The sequence below is a fragment of the Nicotiana tomentosiformis genome, chromosome 9 (assembly GCF_000390325.3).
Source record: "Nicotiana tomentosiformis chromosome 9, ASM39032v3, whole genome shotgun sequence".
Lineage (NCBI taxonomy): Eukaryota > Viridiplantae > Streptophyta > Magnoliopsida > Solanales > Solanaceae > Nicotiana > Nicotiana tomentosiformis.
The window spans coordinates 16,766,275-16,773,166 of NC_090820.1; the positions used below are offsets into that span (position 1 = coordinate 16,766,275).

Below are 6,892 nucleotides of genomic sequence, written 5' to 3' on the forward strand. Positions count from 1 at the left end.
ATGGAGTACCTAGACATAATTATGACTTTAGGGTTAGGTCCCCAAGCAATATCATGCAAATATGAATCATTTACGCTATTATCTGGAATATGAACCTAGAGCGAACCCAATAACAGTTAGAATTTAAAAGGTATGTACAAATGATAATAATTTGCATTGAAACAAACTTCGCCAATACATACAAAGTGTTTAAACCATTTTGCAAACCTAGGACAACATGCTCATGCCCATATGTACCCACAAACCAACTGTCCGACAAAATTGAAACTTTCATTAGTTAAAATGATTGATAATTGATCTTGAATGTAAGTCGGCAATATAAATGTACACTTACGTATAATAAGGTTGGACCTCGGGAGAATTTAGTAGAGCATGTGTTGTAGCCGACTTTAGCTCCATCTCAGTCAAATATAGTGTTGGACTACGTTTTGGAACGCCTTTTTAGGTTGATTGAATAGGGAATGTGCTAATGGATCGGTATTGCCTGCATCATCATGCCGATCAGGTCTATTTCTTAAATATATTACATCATGTTCAAAATAATAAGAACAAAAATAAGAAGTTTCTCTAGTTAGATATGCCTCACATATCGATCCCTCAATCCTTGATCTATTTTTCACGGTCCCTTAAAATCATAGCATGGTTTTAAGATGAAATAATGTTTAACTAAAACACGTAAGGATAATTGAATAAAGATAATTACCTCTCGAAGGGATACATCCATCTACATTGAACTAGCCCTCCTAGGCGTACCTCTTATACAAGGTGAATTAGAAGATGTTTCATGACATCGAAAAAACCAAGCAGAAATATTTTTGCCAACTTGTTTAAAGTTAAGATGAATGTTACTGTCTATGTAAGCTAGGTTCTCCTCCCTCAATGTGCTAAAGCACAACTCCTTAAAAAATAAGCATATCTCTATGATGGGCTTCCATATTTTAGCAGGCAAAGCATTGAATGTATTAGGCATCAAAGATTCCATGAAAATGTGACAATCATGGTTTTTGATAGACGTCAACTTTCCTTCTTACATGACAACACAATGCATAAAGCCTACCAAACGGACTAGAGCCCGAGAGACGGCTTGTGCTACCGGAAGTGTGCCGGTCTGGGCCACACTCTCCATAAGGCCTACCAAACGGACTAGAACGTCCTGAAGCATTGGAGTGGCTATGAACCCCTCCGAGACCTGAGCTGGTCCAACAGGTACAGTCTGAGCTGGAACCTGCGCATTAAAATCTACCTGAGGCTCCACTACGGGTGTTGCCGCTCGAGCTCTTGGCTGAGCTCTACCTCTTCCTCTGGCGCGACCTCGGCCTCGACCTCTACCTCTGGTCATAGCTACCACAGGGGGCACAGGCTCCTGTCCGGTTGTAGATGCGGTGCATGTTCTCGCCATTTGCGAGGGAACAAGAGTAGAATGGATTAATCATCAATGATAGAATAAATTCGCACGATAGAGAAAGAAAGTGGTGACATTTTTCCTAAACTCTATAGCCTCTGGGAAATAAGTACATACGTCTCTGTACCAATCATCTAGACTCTACTAAGCTTGCTCGTGACTCGTAAGACCAAGGCAACCTAGTGGTCTGATACCAACTTGTCACGACCCGAAAATCCCACCCTCGTGACTGTGATGGAGCCTAACATTTTCACTTGCTAGGCAAGCCAACATTAGATAAATTTTTAAGCCATTTTTAAACCAATCAAATTTAATTGATGACAATTACTGAAATAACTGAGATAAAGCTAAAATAAAGTGTGAAAAGCCATAACAACTGAAATATCCAAATACAATCCCGAATCTAGTGTCACAAATGCACGGGCTACTAGAATAATACAGATAAATGTCTGAACGAAAGTAAAGCGGTCTGAAATAAAATACACAACTAAGATAAAGTAGAAGGGGACTTCAAGGCTGCGAACGCCGAACAGTTGTACCTCAAGTCTCCATACTAATAGTCAACCCGAGCAATCTACTGACCACCACTGGGACCGACTCCAAAATCTACACAAGAAGTGCAGACTGTAGTATGAGTACAACCAACCCCATATAATATGTAAGTGCCGAGCCTAACCTCAACGAAGTAGTGACGAGACTAAGGCATGCCACTTACAATAACCTGTATGCAGTACTAATAATGATAGGAAAGGAAAATACGGAAACGAAATATGGCAGTTAGCTCATGAAAACAACTCAATCCTAAAAGAAAACCACTAAATATAAGAAATACCAATCCTTTGAGTCTCGTACGAAAGTACAAAAGCCAACACAATACAACAGGGAGGAGAAAACACATAAATTGTTGCAACGTGTAACCCAATCCCACCGTACAACACAATCCTACCTTATTCGACCATGTAAATTTCAATAATAATAAGTAAATATATGTTGCGGCGCGCAACCTGATTCCACCATATAATTAGAGTCAATACCATAATTCTCTCTTATTTCACCATATCAATTCTTCACCTGTTGCGGCGCGCAACCCGATCCCACCATACAACATAAATCCTCCCTTATGCCACCTGTTGCGGCATGCAACCCGATCTATAAATAAATAAGTGCAATCAATTTAACAACTCGAAACAAAAGAATCTTTACGATTAACGAATATGAAAGCTACAAATCAAGAAGGAATCTCGTACCAAATCATGAAAGACTACAACTAATACGAAGCAATAAGACAAGTCAAATATATGATAGTTAAAGGATAGAAGTAAGACAATTAAGGCATGTATCAGTTAAGCATGTGAGCATGGAAGAAATTAACATCTATAATTGCGAGAATAATAAATTACAAGTAGCAAGTTAAAGCATAGGAAGCAATTAAGGCATGTAACAATCAAGACATGGAATGCTATAATTAATGAAATATGGGTAGATATGAAAACAAGTAATTGACGGTGTATAGATACTCGTCACCTCGCATATACGCTGTTACTCATGAAAATTCACATAGTACATAGCTCAATGGTTCATATTCCCTCAAATCAAGGTTCGACCCAAGACTTACCTCACTCCGCAATCAATTCAAGATTCAACCATGGCCTTGCCTTTCGAACAAGCCTCCAAACCAACCAAATCTAGCAAATTATTAACCAAACGATTCAAAATAAGCCTTAGAAACTACCCACAAATGAAAGAGGTTCAGTTTAGATCATTATTGAAAAAGTCAACCCTAGGTACGCTTGATCAAAACCCGAGGTTTGGACCAAAACCCGATCACTCATTCACCCGTGAGACCGATAATGCAATTCAATTCGAAATCCGACCTCAATTCGAGGTCTAAATCCCAATTTTACAAAAATTCCTAATTCTACCCAAATCCCTAATTTCTATCATGGAAATCCTATATTTGTTGTTAAAATCTTATGAAATATAATGGGTAATTGAAAGAAAGTATATTAGAGTCACTTACCAATGAATTTAGGAAGAAAAGCTACTTGGAAAAATCGCCTCAAAGGTGTTTAGGGTTGAGAATTTGAAAGAAATAAGCTATTTCCCGTTTTCTCCTTCTTTTGTCCAAGCGCAGATGTCGCAATTACGAACCCCGCAAATGCGAGAAATCTTTCGCAAATGCGAAAGTCCCCCATCTCCGCTGCCATCTCAAATGCGATGGTTTTGTTCGTAAATACGAACTTGGACTTCCGCAATTGCGACCGTTTGATCGTAAATGCGACCTCCCCCCCCCTCCAAGTACTACTTCGCAAATGTGAACTACTTGTTCGCAAATGCGAACCTGACAGAAGACATGAACGTTCGCAATTGTGAACACTGACCTTACAATTGCGAGGTCAGAGACATGCACCAGAACCAACAATTTCCTTAAGTTCAAAACTACTCCGAAGCCTATCTGAAACTCACCCGAGCCCTCAAGGCTCTAAACCAAACATGCACACAAGTCCAAAAATATCATACGAACTCGTTTGCGCGATCAAAACACCAAAATAATACCTAGAACTATGAATCGGACGCCAAAACGAATGAAATTTTCAACGAAGCTTAAGAACATGCAACTTTTCAACCGAACATCTGAATCACATCAAATCAACCCCGCTTTGCACCAAATTTTGCAAACAAGTCATATATACTCTAATGAACTTATACCAAGTTCCAAAACCAGAATCCGGACCCGGTAACAACAAGTCAAACTACGGTCAAACTCGAAAACTTCTTTAAACATTCAAACTTCTAGTTTTCAACAAATTTGATAAATCAAGGTAGGGACTTCCGAATTCGATTCTGGGCATACGCCCATGAAACCAAATCACAATATAGACTTACCGAGATCGTCAAAATACTGATCCGGGTCTGTTTGTTCAAAACGTTGACTGAAGTCAACTCAAATGAGTTTTAAAGCACGATTTCACATTTTTTTTAATTATCAATTTTTCACATAAAAATCTTTTGAAAAAAGACACGGACTGCGCACACAAATTGAGGAAGGCTAAACAGAGCTATTCGGGGTTTCGAAATACAGAGTTGAGGGTTAAAACTATAAATGATCTTTCAAGTCATCACAGTTTGAGTAATATAATTATACGATTTAATACTTAGTAATCTAACAACAACAGACAACTTGGAATGAACTGAACCTTCATAAAGCGGACAACTAGCTTCCTCTAATTATTTGAAGAAGCTCTTAACCTCCTCATTTGGTTCGGATTGAGCCCCTTTTGACATCTCAAAAGCGCCCCTCATCATTTCATTAAATCTAGAATTTTTAACATTATTGTCCGCTATGGGACTATCTTCTTCACCACCAAAGGAATTCTGAAAATCAACATCATCTACACTAGTATGACTCTCCCCGTGAACAGTCCACACATACTAATTTTCCATAAAACCCTTCTTATATAGCTGAACAGTAACAATATCCAGTCCCAATAATTTAACACACTTGCATTTCACACAAGGGAACTTAATCGTCCCTTCAATAAGGAAATCATCAAGTGTCTTTGCCTAAGCAATAAAAGCAGCAACCTCTTCTATAAATTTATCCCGCAACCCCGAACAATTCGGATGGTTCCTATTATGCATCCATCTACGATGCCCAAATAAAATCTACACAGAAAAAATTAGAAGTTGAAATTTTTATGTTATTTACACTAATTAATAAATTTTACTCTTCAAAGGGTACTTATCTAGATAGTTTAATTATATATTTTAGTGTAATTTGATATTTATCCATCTTATTTAGTAATCTAAAAGGGTTTTTGCATTTATCCATATGCATTAGTAAACTAAAAAGCAACAACAAGCATTAAACATTATACTCAAGAAACCTTAAACTTAAAACCATATCAAACCAATGAATTTATTATATTTAATAAACTTTAATCTTACAATCATTTTATAGGTTTACTTCACTATTGTTAAAATTATACTAGCTACATCACATAAATAATATAAAATACAATTGGAACTCTTTGCAAGATGAATCAAAATTAAAGCTATAATTATTCAAACACACTACTTAATACTAATTCAATAACAAATATACATTACAATGTGAAAATAAAGTCAAAATTGAATAGTTTTATTTCTAATTCTATAATATATATAAATTTACAATACAAAATGAAGATTACTCCTATTGAAAAACAAATCTCAACTTTCATTCACTTTTAATTTTTTATTCAACACAACAACAATAACAAGTTTAGTAATTTTCTACTAAGTGGAAAATGTTTTATTCGAAAGAAGCTTAATTTTCATATTACTCAAGGATCTAAACAATAGTTATTCAAGGTTAAAGAATAAATTATTCTTTCATTTCAACCCTAATTTCAATTCTAATCTTATCCATATTTAACCTAAAAAAATACTAATTTAAATTGCAATACAAACAAAAAGAATAAATATATTAACATTCAAGGCCGTAGAAATGATGAAGGAAGAACTTACCTCGCAGGAGAAGATGCACGCTGTCGGAGAAGGAGGTGCACACTACCTAAAAAAGAAAAAAAGAAAAAAAGGTTAGAATTGAATTTGGCTGCGATAGGGATGAGGGAGAGAGGGAGGGAGAAAGTGCTATAGAGGTATATCGCCGGAAATTTGAGTCACGTTGAGTGACAGCGACCGGCGATTCATAGGTGGGCGAAGTGAGTGAAAGGGGTAACAGAAGAGAAAGAGAAGGAAACAAGAAGAAAGGAGTTGGGGGCTGGGTTATAAAAAGAATTTCCCACCGAACCGGTCTGAACGATTTGGCCGGTAAATTACTGACAATTTATTATTTTAAAATTAAAATAATTTCCGAAAAGTGAAAAGTGGTCAAATGCAATACCTTTGACTTCCAAGAACCGTCCGAATCGGTCGCAAAAAAGTAATCTGTATTTTTGTGCCAAAACTTTGAGACTAACATTGTCGGAATATGGTCGAAATACTATAAGAAAATATTTAACATTATGTTTTTGATTTTCCAACAGAAACCATTGGAAATTTCCGACTACAATTTTCAGTCGAAAAATTTCGGTTGAAATTCTCTCATTTTCTAGTAGTGACAATTCTAACTTGGTCATCTCTCTGTGTGCTTTTGAATCAATCAAGTGTGGTTGTTGTTGCGCAATTTTTGTCGTCAAAATAGACGGATAAGTTTCTTAAATAAGAGAAAAGAGTTTGACACCAAATAATCAAACTGAGGAGTTGAACAATCGATCAGTAGTTGATAGATACCAAACAGTCAAACAGCTCAAACTTCTGAAGCCGGATCTTGAGCTCGGCTGAGAATGGAAGGTAAGAAAGAAGTCTTTTGATGGCATACCTTTTAGCTAATCATTTTATAACGATCCGGCCGGTCGTTTTGAGTATTACAATCCTGTTCCCCCATTTACTGCTCAACTTGTGCTTTACAGTTGTTATATGACTTACCGGGGTAATTGGTTCGGG

At 36.7% G+C, this 6,892-nt stretch overlaps 1 long non-coding RNA gene across 6 annotated transcripts; it reads right to left on the reverse strand.

Annotated features, from left to right (window-relative positions):
- Positions 1–1,750: 1,750 nt before the first annotated feature.
- Positions 1,751–6,685, reverse strand: LOC104109267 (uncharacterized). Of its 6 annotated transcripts, XR_011411121.1 has the most exons (4): positions 6,291–6,685; positions 5,912–5,957; positions 3,018–3,087; positions 1,751–2,008 (listed from the first exon to the last, which is right to left on the reverse strand). It is a non-coding gene; the product is annotated as an uncharacterized lncRNA (long non-coding RNA). The 6 variants fall into 6 exon arrangements; XR_011411117.1 differs by lacking the exon at positions 3,018–3,087 and having other exon boundaries at positions 6,291–6,668; XR_011411119.1 differs by lacking the exon at positions 6,291–6,685 and having other exon boundaries at positions 5,912–6,179.
- Positions 6,686–6,892: the final 207 nt, after the last annotated feature.